This window comes from Gavialis gangeticus, unplaced genomic scaffold, assembly GCF_001723915.1.
Source record: "Gavialis gangeticus isolate Ggan-Ray unplaced genomic scaffold, GavGan_comp1, whole genome shotgun sequence".
Taxonomy (NCBI): domain Eukaryota; kingdom Metazoa; phylum Chordata; order Crocodylia; family Gavialidae; genus Gavialis; species Gavialis gangeticus.
The window spans coordinates 58,470,715-58,485,804 of NW_017729031.1; the positions used below are offsets into that span (position 1 = coordinate 58,470,715).

General features: G+C 45.8%; 1 protein-coding gene and 1 long non-coding RNA gene across 3 annotated transcripts in view; one reads left to right on the forward strand and one right to left on the reverse strand.

The window, feature by feature from the left end:
* LNPK (lunapark, ER junction formation factor) overlaps nucleotides 1-224 on the reverse strand; it is an 83,165-nt gene extending 82,941 nt beyond the window's left edge. For both annotated transcript variants that reach the window (XM_019522965.1, XM_019522964.1), the window contains exon 1: nucleotides 131-224. The gene's annotated coding sequence lies outside the window, so the exon portion shown is untranslated. The remainder of the gene's footprint in view (nucleotides 1-130) is intronic.
* A 1,754-nt stretch (nucleotides 225-1,978) lies between these two features.
* Nucleotides 1,979-3,484, forward strand: LOC109301729. Its single transcript, XR_002098590.1, has 2 exons — nucleotides 1,979-2,054; nucleotides 3,156-3,484. It is a non-coding gene; the product is annotated as an uncharacterized LOC109301729 (long non-coding RNA).
* The last annotated feature ends 11,606 nt before the right edge of the window (nucleotides 3,485-15,090 follow it).

Consider the following 15,090-nt stretch of genomic DNA (forward strand, 5'->3'; position numbering starts at 1 on the left):
CGGTCCAAACCTCAGAGCGCCGCAGCGCCCGCTGAGCCGCACGCAACTGCCCGCGGCCTAAGCCCAGCGATCTCCGCGGGCAGGGGCAGCCTCGCTTACTTCCCACCCGCCGCCCTCGCCTGCGCGGTACCTGCCGCGGGACGCCCCGCGCATCCCGCCGCCGCCGCAGCTGAGGGGGAGGGCGGTAGCCGGGCCGCTTCCCATCAGGCACTGCGCGGGCCGCGCAGCCAATCAGTGCGCCTCGCCCGCCCCCGGCGCGGACCCAGCTACAGCTGCTGAGGGCGGAGCCGGGCTGGGCGGGGCTGAGAGCCTCTCACCCGCCCCGGGGTCCAAGTGCCCACTACACAGGGACGTGGCTCCCTGGGGCGGGGCTGCAGGGCCCGGGTGTGGCAGCTCAGCGGGAGCCTGACCCGGGCCTGCCTTCGCACACGGGGAGTTTGAGGGCAGGGCCAGCGGAAGGGAGCACGGCGGCTTGCTGAGGAGCACGGAGTTGCTGTGGGCATCGGGGCTGGCTCAGCCGGGCTGTGCGAGAGGAGGGTGGACAGAGGTCCCCAAGCGAAGGGGCTCAGCCTCTGCCCCGGGCCATGTCCCTCCCACACGGCTCATCCGCTCCCCTGGGAGACATGCAGTCACGGCCTGTGGGGCAAGACAAGGGGGTCATAGAAAGCGAGGGTGGGAAGGGACCTCAGGCGGTCACATCTCATCCAGCCCCCGCTCAAAGCAGGACCATCCCCAAGTAGATCATCCCAGCCAAGACTTGTCTAGCCAGGTTTTGAAAACCTCCAAGGATGGAGCTTCAGCCACTTTCTGGGTAGCCTGTTCCAGTGTTTTACTACCCTCCTAGTGAAAAAATTATTCCTAATATCTAACCTAAACTTCCCTTGCTGCAATTTGAGACTGTTGCTCCTTGTTCCGTCACCTGCCAGCATGGAGAACAGTCCGGCTCCATCCGCTCTGGAACTGCACATTGGGTAGTTGAACGCTGCTATTAAATCACCTCTCAATCTTCTTTAGGCCAATGGTTTTCAACCTTTTTTTTTCATTTGCAGACCCCTTTGGAAATTTTGAATAGAGGTTTGGACCCCTTTGAATTGTAAGTGTGGGTATTCACATACTTTTGATTGATCATAGTCACCTTTCACAGACCCCTTACACATGGTCTGTGGACTCCATGAGGGGTCTGCAGCCCACAGGCTGAAAACCACTGCCCTAGACTGAATAAGGCCAGTTCCCTCAGCCTCTCCTCATAAGTCATGTAGGCCATGTGGGTCAACAGGCAGTGTAGTCCCCATTCACAAAGACAGGTCTCAATCTCCCCCCTCCCCCAGCTCCTGTCAGAGGGGAAAGCTGGATAGGACCTTTGGTGGTTTGTGAGAATTCCATATATATACACTTGATTTGAGTCTTCAAGATGCCAAGGGGTGGGGTGGGGTGTAGAAACTGATTGAAATTTCCAATAAAACCAGTTTGTGTGCAGTGATCATTTACTGGACCACATCATTTCTCTGCTTAGTCAGAAATGATGAGTGTTTGACAGTGTTGCCATCAGTGTTCTCTGCTAGTGTAGTTTCCCACTTTATCACAGACATGCAGCATTTTACCATTAATTTCTGAAACACTCTCATACTTCCCAAGTGATTTGCTGCTCTGGGTTCTAATTAGGAGCTACTCTTGAAGACCACGTTGAAGCTTTAAGTTGTTCAAAATAAATATAGACTAATTTTTAAAGACATGACAGCTGCTTTTCAGAGCCTGTAGTTACTTGGGGGGGGGGCGTTATTTCTATGTCATCAGTCTGTAGCTAAACAGTTTCTGAAGAATTACCCCGTTCCCCTTTTGCTTGTTGAGAACTGTTGAAACACTGTTTGTTGACATTCTCTTCATATTCAGGAAGTAGAGGCAAATGGTTTTCAAAAGGCCTCTGTACTTTGTTTTCCCATAAGGGAGAATACAAGTTTGTAAACTACCTGGGCATGGCCTTTTGCATGTTGCAAGGAAGTTCATTTAACCTGACGATAAATTATAGTATTGGTGATCAAAGCAAGAACACACAGGTATCTGCAGTTACAATAATAGCCATAAACTGGAAAAGTGACAAGCCACCTGCTTCTGAATATAATAAGCTCTACAGTATTAACTCTTTGAAATGTCTCCCAGGCAGGATGTATCCTGTTTTTTCACATCAAATACTCTTTTTAACAGAAGAATCCAGCAACACTTAACATCCATTGGACAGCTGTTGTGCAGGCATTGAAGTCTGCATAGACCGGGGATGTTTGCTCAACCCTTGTTCCAAGGGCTATATCCAGCCCCCTGTGTCATGTAATCTGGCCCAGGGAGCTCCCCGCTGGTCCAAAAACTTGCTGACAGGGGAGTGATGGCAGCACTCCCCTGCTGCCAAATTTCTGGACCCTTGAGCCCTAGACCCTGTATGATAGATACCCAATCCCAATGCACAGGGGTAAGCAGGGGCAGCACCGGGCTTCGGGGGTTGATCTCAGTACACAAGGCCTGATCCAGGCACTTGATCGGCAGGGCTGTTGGGGTCCTAATCCCAGCATGTAGGGCTGAATAGAGGGCAGCATGGAGCCCCCATACTGATCCTGGCATGCAAAAGTGGCACCAGGGACCAATACCATCACACAGCACTGGGAGGGGTTGGGATAGGGCACCAGGGCCTGTTCCTGGTGCATGGCACTCAGGGCTGGTGCCAGGCCCCAGGGCCCAATCCCAGGGCACTGGCATCAGATACTGGCTGGGCAGGGTCTGATCCTGGTGCATGGGGGTCAGCTGAGGCCACATAGGCAGGTGTGCAGGTAGGGCCAGGCAGAGACAGTGCAGGCCTGATCCTGGCACATGGGGCTTGATCTGGCCCACAGACTGGCCCCACATCACTCCTCTGACCTGTGGGGCCAACAGTTTGACCAGAACTAACACAGACTATTCCCAAGACAAAAAGCTTTTGGCTTTCACTGTCCCTTGTCTTCCACGAAGCACTGTCTTGATAATCCATTGGAAGTTTCCTCTATCCCTCCCTCTACCCATGTGATCATCTAGGGGAACATAGTAGTCAACTCTTTTTTATTCTTCTGCTTTTTCCAAGAGAACGAAGACATTGCGTCCATATTCATCTTCGTTATCTTGTTCCGTTTCAGGTAGAGTGGCCACTGACACATTCCCAGAATACAGGACATCCCCTTGGTAAGGTGTGGAACCACCGGCCCATTCAACCAATCAGCGATGAGGGACAGGGCTGCCACCTCCTTGGCCAAATCAGCAGCAAGCGGTGGGGCCACCAGGCCCCTTGGACAAGCAGCAGCAAGGGGCAGGGCTACCACAAAAAGGCAGAAAATGGTACCTGCCTTGACTTATTGCTCACTATATAATAAAATATTCTCTTTCATTTTGCACTTATAGACATTTAATCCAGACAGTAGCAATTTTGTTCATGAGTACCAAATTAATAAAAATAATTATTATAACTAATTTGTATTATAATATTTATTTTCATTCTATATCAATAAAGTAAAACCAACAAAAATAATAAAATATAAGTAAACTACAATAAGAAAGCAAAACTATAGCATTACAAATAGATAGCTAAACATGCATACTATAAACTTAGTCAATACTAACTTAAATAGAAATGACACTACAACTCATTATAGTAGGCAATACCTTAAAAACATTTGTACTTCTGCCCGTCCCAGGCCTCTTTCAGAATTTTTTTGTTTTTGAAGAACTCGGAGTACATGTCCTTACATCCCCCAGTTAAATTTATGCATATCTGGAGCTCTACTTTCACACTGCCTACCTCCAGCTGGTTCCTTTCATTTTTTCAAGCTGCTTTAGCACTGTCTACCTCTGGTTTATTCCTTTAATTTCTCCAAGCTGTGATCATCAGAGAAAAACCTCTCTGTATGAGTACTGTGGCATGGTATTAAAAAGATTAAATAACTTATTTTCGTCAAGATTCTCAAGTTTCCCTGTGAACCCAGGAACCTGCCCTGGCCACATTCTGGTCAAGGCTGGGCAGAGTGGGGTTGGTGGGTGCTGGCAGTGCAGCTAGCTGCCTGGTGGAACTACCCCTTTTTTCCCCCAGAAACAGAGAGGTTTGCCTGTGTAGCAGGACACGCAACAGACTCACTGGGCTGCTCTGTGGGTAAGAAGACAGTGACAAAAGCCTCCTCCCAGTCTCACTGGCATTCCAGCAGATACAAATGCAGTGCTCCACCTGCCTGATCTCAAAGACATAGCCTTAGTGCTGAGGCAGTGTAGGGGGTGTGTGGGCAGCCCAACTGCCCAACCCTGGCAGCTCAGTTGCCCTTGGGGCTGGGGGCCACCTGCACATGGCCAGTTGAGGATCAGGGAGCTCAGGCACGCAGCAGCACCACAGGCCTTGCTCTGCCTGCACATGCTTCCCACAAGCGCAGAATGACCAGTCCCTGGGATCCTCCACCTCCCTCCCTGGTTGGCTCCCAACCATGCTCCTCCTGGCTGTGCACCACCCTACCTCTAGGCACAGCCAATATAATTGCAAGGACATATGCTTGACATGTATTTCCACCAATGAACTCAAAAACAAGACTTTTTGCAGTCTGTTCCTCATTGAAAAATGCACAGGGGACAAAGGGTTTAAACAAAAGATGGTCCAGTATAAAACAGGATCAATGACCTGTTGCACTGTAGCTAGTATTCATAAACACTTGTGGAGTTTAGAGAAGGTACAAGAAATAGAAAATACATAGTTAGGCATGTTGAGCAGAAGGTGACTGCTTCCTCTTTAGTTTCTCCGGAGGATGTTCCCTTTATGTCTATCTCTACAAATGCAAACTGCAGGCAATTCTGGGAACTGTGAAGTCAAACAACAGTTTCTAAAGTAGGAACTACAATGGTTCAGGAGAAGACATGAGAGATGAGACACCTGAAGTCTACCTGGAAACTCATATTCTACCTTGTATGATAATTCAGAGATGAGACACCTGAATTACCATACAAGACAAGACAACTGAATTCTACCTGGAACAGATCTCTAATCTTCCATTTTTCTTGCAAAACATCTCAGGGGGCCAGACAAGGCCTAGATAACAAAAGTGCTTTGGGTTTCACCTGGGTAATATTACAGGATCCAGACTGATACCTTTGAAAATCACTGTCACAGAAATATTTATTTACACTCATTTAAAATAGATAAACCTGTGTATCAAAACAGGTTATGTTAGCTAAGATAACATTGCATTAGTAGTTTCTATTAGGACTAAAAGCTTCCATAAGAAAGCTATGTTAGAAACCTGCAGGTTAGCTCCCTGGAGTTCTGCTTATACACTTACACAGTTGTACTCTCTCACTTCAATATCTAGAACCTGATGTACACTCTAGGAAGGCAGTTCTACTCTCACTTAATTAGAACTTCTTAGTCTCCCTACTCAGGGTTTTTACTGATAGCTAGACTCCCACAAGTGGGAATATAGAAACACCTCAGAGAAGAAAGGTGTCTAATTCTTTTAAAGTGCTCTGAAGTGAAACCCTTTGCATATTCAGACTACCTGCCTTCCTTCTTCTCTTCCTTATATTCTTGTCATTTTCTTTTACTTTAGTAGAAGGAACTAAGGATTTTGAAGCAGCACAACTATTAAAAACCCAATTCTAACTATAAGATGGTCTTGAAGGTCTGGAATGGGCCAAGGTTGCTGTGCTTTTATATGTAAAAGGTTGTAACAAATCTTTTGTAGATGTTTGGGTTATGTCCCAGTCTGAAACCTGTACAGTTAAGCTAATGGTAAGAATGCATGGTGTTGCAATCTGATATATAGGGTTTTTTCTAGTTTTAGCATGACTGAAAAATGAAATTCCATGAACAAACTGGAACCCACATGAACAACATGGGTCTTACATCAATGGAATACTAGCTGACTACAGCTGGGCCTCAATTTAAAAGCAGAGCTAGTGAAACGATTAGCACAGAACCATTTTCCAAACTATATATAGATTGTGGTCAACCTTAGAGTTAAAAAAAATTGGACTCTATTGAGGTCTTCCTTTTCAATGGTTACACCTGGTGTGACAGGCCCACATCCTGCCACCTAGGGTGGCACCTGACCCTACTTGCCCACCACAAGTTGTTGTTTTCCGTACGTCTGGAGATGGTGCTCAGTGGTTCCTATATGGGTTCAGAAATGCCTTCTTTGGTGTGTCTTGCGTAGGATTCCTCCTCCTCTACACCCCACTCCTTTCCACTCAGGTGATATGGTGGATTCAGGCAGTGCCTCGATGTCATTGCAGTTCTGTTTCTCACATGGCAGTTTGACAAAGAAAAGGTGCCACACCACAGTTCTGTCACTCTCCCAAAAAAATGGCAACACAAGAACTTAAATTAAAGGAGCTCGGTCTGAGTGGTGGGCAGGGCACCAATGCCACCATGCCAAGCTGCTCAATCTTGAGCACAGAGTGTTGAGAGCCAACCCTGAAGTCCCTTTGTCCCCTTCAGGCTACTTGGCCTTTTTGCCCTGGGTCCTTCCCAATCGGACACATGTACCAGGGCTCGAGGGCATTCCCTTCCAGGCCTGTTTGGGGCCAAACGTCACAGCTGTCCCTCGCTGGCACACTTTGGGAGCACAGCCACACTGTGGGGGTGTATGGGGTTCATACGCCATCCCTCCAGACCTCACCCCTGTCAGGTGCCCACAAGGCCCACTCGTCTGCACTTTCCCATCCCCACCTCACCTTTAATTCTCCATGCAATCTTTCCACCATGACAGCGGACAAGTTCCTTGGCATGCCATGCTGTCTGTGACCAGGGTCAAGAGGCTCAGCATTGTGTCTGGGCCTCAGTCCTCAGTAGGCTGATGGGATCCTCTTGCTCTGCCTGGGTCAACCAGTCCCAGGACATATAGCTGGCTCCCTGTCAGCTGTGCCCACATTTTCCCCAGTTGCCTCCAGGGTGAGGTGTGCTTGTTCTACTTCCCCAGGCTCACCGGCTAGCAGGAGAAGTGTTGGGTTGCTTCTGGGGATGGCAAGTGCATCTGGCTCCATTCCCAGTGTCCAGACACGTCCACGTCCATCTTCTCCTCAGCCTCTGGCCAGTTTTAAATACATGGCCTCCAGGCCCCATGGCCAATGGGGAGCAGGCCCTCTAACCACATGGTCTCAGCTACTCCGCTTGCAGCCTGGCCACCTGGGATGCAATGCTAAGGTAAACCAGGTGGAGGCCTGTCACATCTGGACAGTTGCTTCTTTTCATAATGGACAAAGACTCCATTGGACCTTTCCTCCCCAAGCAGGCCTCTCCTGTCCCAGCATGTGATAATCTCTAAACCCAAGAGAGGAAACTGTAAAGGAAATGTATGTTCCACTGCTCAGGGTATTTTTATTCTGAAGATTCATTCCTTCTTTCAATAGCCTAATCACTTGGGATTAACAAACCAAAGTGCACTCTCTCCAGTTTTAAGAGCCTTTGGCAGCAGAGAGTTATTAAGGGTCTGTCTCCTCCTTGATCTGGCCATTGAGTGATCCAGATATATAAACATATACAAAAAATGAAGGGAGCATGTTTAGAGTTTCTTTTCAGTTCTGCTGCCAGTACTGTTTTCTTAGACAACTTTTTGACCTTACTGCAAAGACTGACATGGCTTCACATCAAAACTCTATGGGATTTGTCTATCTTTACTTGTGACCCTGAGCCATATTATGTGATTGATTTTTAACCATGTTTCACCAGTGAAGTTCTACTCCCAGCCATACAATTATAAATCTAATTAACTAGTAGTTCTAAGAAGTATTGGCTACCTACCATTTTGTTCTACCTTGGAATTTCTCAAATGCAACATTAAATAATACTTGTAAAACCATGCCTGCTAGCTAATCCTATGCTGCAACCTGTTTGGTTTATGACAATTCTGATATGCCTTTATGACATCAGCGGCACTCCAACCTTACTATCTCTGTGTGCCAGCACATTCTAAGCAGAAAAAAAACTAATAGCACTGAATACAAAATTATAGTTTGAATCCAGTTAATCATTAATCTGGCTTCAACTGCCCCCTACAGTATTTAAAACTTGGATTTTTTTTTAAATAAATGTACTGTTGAAAATATCTGATCAGCAAGGATAGTTTTAATCTAGAATTTCTCATGACCGAGTAACTATTCTAAAGTTATTGTATATTTCCATTGTACCCCAGAAACTGACACAAGAAACAACTGGGAGTTCTCACTTTTATAGAGAAAATTATAGGGTTTGGCCAATGGGCCAAAGGGAGGGAACAGGTAAAAGGTAAAGAAACATCAACACTGCGGTAAGATATACTTAGCACCTTACTTCCCACTCCCCACCCCTGACTCATACCTCTGGAGATATACCCAAACAAGCCTTTAGTCCCGACAGCACTTAGGGGCAGCTGTCTGCTGCTGCTTAAGTCTGAATCCAGTTCCTTCAGTCCACACTCCTGGCTGACCTAGCTAGTGAGATCTCCAGCTTCACTGTGAACTCCTCTCTGTTGGGCTGACCAGGCTCCATGTGCAGCCTGCTCTCTCTTCCCCTTACTCCAGCCTTCAGCTTCCTCTTCCTATTCCCCTTGACCTCAGTCCCTGGTGGTTTCTGGGAGCTGCAGTCCAGATTAACAGACATTACAGCTCCGCAGACTGCCCCCTGGTTTCATCTGCTGTTATACATATTACATTCATGTTACACCATGTTTTTCTCACCTGCATCATAAATAACTATTTAGCATCTATTGCACTCCCATATGCAGAGCGCAGAACAAACAATAATGATTCATAATCCAAATTTATATTTCAACATGAGTTTCAAGTTTCTTTTAAAATGTATCTGTGGCCTTCAGGACAACTTTAGAAAATTTTATCCGGTAACTCAAGATATAAACTGTATTCTTCCCCTCCATCAAGAACCATTTCCTCATGACTAGGCTCATAAAGCATGTAGGCATTAGCAATATATGTATTAAAACAGTCTAATTTGTTGTCTAAGTAAATATATGGTCCGATAAGTCCATAAGAAAATGATGTTTTGTTAAGAGAAGTTTAGCATTGCTAAATTGGGTATTTACTTGACAATTTTAATTAGGCTGCCAAAATATGTTCAGCAACCTCTTAAAATAGAGACTTTTTAGACTTAGCTTCCTCCAGCTAGGGAAAGCCATGCAAGCTTAACCCATTTAGAAGCAGAATGACTTTTCATGCAAAACGGAATTTGGGATGTCTTGAAATATTAGGTTTAAATAGACATGTGATGGAAGTACACATAGACCTGTGCATGTTAGCTTTAATTAGGCTTGAATACCAGTAGTAGTATAAGCAGGAAATACATACATGCATATACACATGCACACACACGTGTTGCAATCATACCATCTTTTTTGCAATCCTCTTTGTCAGAGAAAGAGCAATTTGACACTTTTGCTTGGACCACAACTAGAGTATTAGGCTTTACTGCCCCTTGTGCCAAAAGATATGGTTTTCCTTATGCACCGCACTAGGCATTCTACCTGCTTGGGGCAGGTTTTACTCAAAGGTTACGATGCATAGGAGCCCCTCTGGTTGAGGCATCCCAAAAGGCCTACTATCCACATGCACTGACTGGGGAAAAGGGTTTCTCATCAGAAGTAGTTGCAGAGAAGGAGCGGGTGAGAAAGGAAAAGGTGCACTTCACCCTCCCTGCCCCACCTTTTATTCCTGCTCCACCCAAAGTTTAAAACCAACTGCTTGGCAGTGGCAGCAGTGAAAGAGTCACTTGACTTCATGGCTCATTATAATTGACCTAATCCCTTCAAAACTCTTCATTTCACAGGTGTTAACAACCCTCTCTCCTTTTTAATAGTTTGTAATGGTTCCATTAATCAAATTAGACTTTTTCTGTAATTCTGGTGTCTGTTAGCCCCTCCTCCTAACCTACCTCCTATTTCACAGCCCTGCAGGCTGTTTTTAACTCTAGCTAGAAACAATTCAGGTGAGGAAATGTTAACTTAAATGAACATTACCTCAGGTGTGGAAACAGCTTCCAGGGAAGCATTGGATGCACTGTCAAGATGCTCAAGAAGGCTAGGTTGTGTTTCATGAATCTGAAAGAGATGTACATTTAACTCTAATGGCTACAGGACTAATGAAACAACATATTTTGATTATTTTTTTCCTAGTTAGTTGTGTCTTTAGACATAAATATATGATACAGTAATTTAAAGCACATTCTACTAAAGATTTTTGGTTTTGGGGAGTTATTTTGCTTCTATTTTAAACTGAATAATACAGCCCTAGGCCCCTAGCATATTAGCAAAGCTTTGCGTTTCTTTTTCATTTTTCATTAGATAAAAGTATGTGTTGTGCTTTATGTGATGCTGCAGCACACTGTCTTTGCCCTACTTTTCAGAATCCTAGATCTGCCATATACTTCTCACTTTTGGATAGAGCTGGTATTCTAACTTGTGCTAAGCCAACTGCCTCATTTGGGTAGATATTCCACTGCCAACAGAAGTCAAAATAATCCAGAACTGAGTCAAACCAAGTATATTCAACTTAAATCCTATGTCCTTCAAAGCAAGGGTTGTGTCTTTGGCATTTAACAAGTGATAAAGGACATCAACTGTTGGACCAGATATCACAAATGGACCCCATTGGAGTCATAGGGACCCTTGCCAAAGATAGCATTTGGATTTGGAGGTTGGGTTGCCTGTTATGTCTAATGTGAATAGTCAAACCCTGGTCCAAGCTTCTCCTCAAACAGTAAAGAACGGCAACTTCTCCAAACTTTAAAATTTGCTTCACACATACTTCCTGTCTCAAAGGAGTTCCAAAGCTTTAATTTCAGTTAATTCTATGTACTGCAGGGCTTGGACCAGAGAGGATCCAAATATACATTTAAATCTTAATCATCTCCAAAATGTTTTCTTAAAGAGATTATTTGATATAGTAGAACCCATAATAAGACTTCTAGTCTACTATAAACTTAATATGACTAGATGAAGTATAACATTATTTAACTTCAGTCTACAAAAGCATAAATGATACTACCAGGGGAGATCCTGAGTGGATCAAAAGTTTCTAAAGGGCTCTGGGGCTCAAGGCCTTCCAGTCAAAGGAAAGGGCCCCAGCAGGAACAGGTGCATCCTGCAGATGAATACCTGGCTCCACAGGTGGTGTCACCAGTAGGGCCTTGGTTTCTCCTACCATGGGATGTTGTTCCAAGAAGAAGTATTGTTAGGAAGAGATGGGATCCACCTGACGAAGAGAGGGAAGAGTATCTACGCAGACAGGCTCGCCAACGTAGTGAGGAGGGTTTTAAACTAGGTTTTGTGGGGGATGGAAACCAAAGCCCTGATCTACATAGGGAATTGGGAGACCTGGAGGAAGAGCAAGCAGGAGGGTGCAACAGGGAAGGTATTCTCATACTTCCTGAAAAATCAGGGCAGTTGACTAGTTGCCCCAGGTGCCTGTACATGAATGGATGGAGCCTGGGAAACAAGCAGGAAGAATTAGAAGTCCTTGCAGTGATGGAACTATGATGTGACTGGAATAACTGACTCGGTAGGATAGTTCACATGACTGGAGCACTCTCATGGATGGGTAAAAACTGTTCAGGAAGGACAGGCAGGAGAAAAGAGAAAGAGCAGTTGCACTTTATGTAAAAGAGCCACAATTCCTCAGAGCTCCAGTACGAAACTGGAGGTAGACCTGTTGAAAGTCTCTGGATTAATATTGGTAGAGGAGAGAGCAACAAGGGTGATGTTGTAGTGGGTGTCTGCTATAGATCACCAAACCAGGAGAAAGTGCTAGATGAGGCTTTCTTCAAACATCTAGCAGAAGCCCTAGTTCTCATGGAGGTCTTCAATCATCCTGACATCTGCTGGGAGGGCAATAAAGCAGTGTACAGGCAATTCAGGAAGTTTTTAGAGAGTGTTGGAGACAACTTCCTGGTGCAAGTGCTGGAGCGGCCAACTAGGGGCCATGTTCTTCTTGACCTGCTGCTCACAAGCAGGGATGAATTGGTGGCTAATGTAGTAGCGGATGGCAGCTTGGGCAGCAGTGACCACAACATGATTGAGTTCAGGCTCCTGAGGAAAGAAAGGATGGAGAGCAGCAGAATAAGGACCCTGGACTTCAGGAAAGTAGACTTAGACTCACTCAATGAACTCGTGGTTAGGATCCCCTGTGAAGCCAGTCAGAGGGGGAGAAGAGTCCCAGAGAGCTGGCTATACTTTAAAGAAACCTTACTGAGAGTGCAGGAACAAAGCATCCTGATGCACAGGAAGACTAGCAAGTATGGTAGAAGACCGTCTTGGCTGCAGTAAACTATATCACAAAAAGGAAGCTTAAAAGGAGTGGAAAACTGGACAAAAAACTAGGGAGGAGTATAAGATCATTACCTGGTCATCCAGGGATGAAGTCAGGAAGGCCAAAGTGCAATCGGAGTTGCAGCTAGCAACAGATATGAAGGGTAACAAGAAGGGTTTCTACAAGTCTGTTGGTAGCAAGAGGAGCATCAGGGAAAGTGTGGGTCCCATACTGAATGGGGGAGGCAACCTTGTGACAGAGGATGTAGAAAAGGCTGAAGTACTCAACGCCTTTTTGCCTCAGTCTTTACAAGCAAGGTCAGCTCCCAGACTAATGCACCTGGCAGCACAGTTTGGGGAGAAGGTGAGAAGCAAACAGTGGTGAAAGAACATGTTAGGTACTATTTAGAAAAGCTGGATATAAACAAGTCCATTGGGCCAAATGGGATGCATCCAAGGGTGCTGAGGGAGTTGGCTGATGAGATTGCAGAGCTACTGCCCATCCTCTTCGAAAATTCATGGCTATCAGGAGAGGTCCCAGATCATTGGAGAAGGGCAAGGGACCCTAAGAAAGGGAAAAAAGAGGATCCAGGGAACTACAAACCAGTCAGTCTCACCTCAGTCCCTGGAAAAATCGTGGACCAGATCCTCAAGGAATCAATTTCTAAGCACTTGGAGGATAAGAAGGTGATTAGGAATAGTCAGCATGGATTTACCAAGGGTAAGTCATGCCTGACCAAACTGACTGCCTTCTATGATAAGATGATCGGCTCTGTGGGTGCAGGGAGACAAGTGGATGTGGTATACCTTGATTTTAGCAAGGTTTTTGTTACAGTCTCCCACAACATTCTTATAGGCAAGCTAAGAAAGTATGGGCTGGATGAATGGACTGTAAGGTGGGTAGAAAACTAGCTGAAGCATCAGGCTCAGAGGGTAGTAATCAATGGCTTTATGTCTAGTTGGCAGCCACTATCAAGTAGCATGCCCTAGGGGTTGGTCCTGGGGCTGGTTTTGCTCAATGTCTTCATCAAGGACCTGCAGGATTGGCCAAAAGAAGTTTCATGAGGTTCAGCAAGGACAAGTAAGAGTGGATTAAAGGAAAAAAGAAAGGGAACTGAAGTGGGAGAAGTGCCATGTGGTGATGTGCTCTAGAACTATAGTCCGCAAGTGTGGATTATCAAATCATCAAACTACAGATTTTAGAAATTTTAGAGTGTATTCTCATGTGATGTTTTAATCCAGCTGTAATTGTAGATAAAGTTAAGTGTATGCACATGCCTGGTATAATTTTCATTTGATATAGCTGAGAGCATGTTAAATACATTTGAATATATACACCAGCCTCCTTGTTACTTAAGCATATTTTCTTATAATGTTGTTGTCGTATAGTATGTTGTGTAGTATATCACAGTGCTGCAGCTGTTCCATTGATGAAGTCCTTACTGCCTAGCTAAAATGCCACAGCTTGATATATTATTTAATGAGGAAGGAATACAGAAGAGATCACAGGATTCAGAGTCAATTCAGGCCAAGAAGCCTCTTCTTTTTAAATCCTTAGCATGGTCAATTTTTCCATTCCAAAAAGGATTCGGCTTGCTATTAATACTTATCTCTTTGGTTTTGGTTGATTATCGTGTGTCCAAAAATCAAACATGTTAAAAATATATAACAAAGGAACCTGATGCATCTTAACATTGCTCACTATTCAACCAATGCTATGAACTTAATTGAAGGCCAACCATATTTTATGTAAAAAGTACCACCTCATTGAGATTGGAATTCTAGAGAATGCCTGATAAAATGGATAGGAATGTGCAAGAATTTGGATTTGATTTTAGCCATTTGCTAACATGGAGGTCCTCACACACTGAATAAGTCTGATAATTCAGCCAACAAATTTTAGGTATCACGTATCATTCAAATCAAATTGAGGCTATCTCCTAATAGAAGAAATGTATTAATTCAGTTCACCTATGGCTCAAGAGAGTGAAAAATAGTTTTGTAAGTAATGTTTTAACTGAACTGTATTTCAGATAATACCGTGAGAGTAGAGGTGCACCGATACATCACTCTGATATTGGATCAACACCGATATAAAGGAAATTGAGTGTATCGGAAATTGGCCTGATGTGGCCGATAACTTGGCCGATAAATGCCCATGCATGTGCGCAGCTGCAGCGCAGCACACGGGCAGTGAGGAGCACAGCCCAACAGCTCAGAGAGCTGCAGGCAGCTGGTAAGTCTATTGTGGTAGAAAGTGAGGGGGGAGGGAAGGGGTGTGGTAGGGCAGATCAACACCCCGCATGGTGAGGGAGGGAGTGAGGGTCAGGCAGGAGCAGAGCTGCAGCTAGTCTAGAGGGCACTGGGGGTGGCTCCTGTTGCTGTGCACACCCTGGGAGGCCACAGGTTAGGGGTTGTGTGCCCCTGGATCTGCACAGGGCAGGGCAGGGCAGGGTAGGCTGCAGCTGTGGGCTGGGGCGGGGCTATGCGGGGCTCTTCCCGGTGTGTGAGGGTGGGTCTCAGCAGTGCTGAGAGGGGGTCTATGTGGGAGCTATGGCAAAATTTGGAGTGGCTGCAGCCCCCCCCACCGTAACTCCCCTCCCAGTGCCACCACCACTCACCCCAAGTACAGGTTGGCCCAGCCCCTTCCAGGCCCCCACAGATGTGGGGACACACAACCCCACTATGCCATCCAGGGGTGCAGTTCAGCAGCAGGAGCCCCCCCCCATGCCCACTGGACAAGCCATGGCTCCCTCCCATGTCCCACCCCACCCTAGCTGGGAAGCGCCTGCCCCAGCCCTACTCCCTC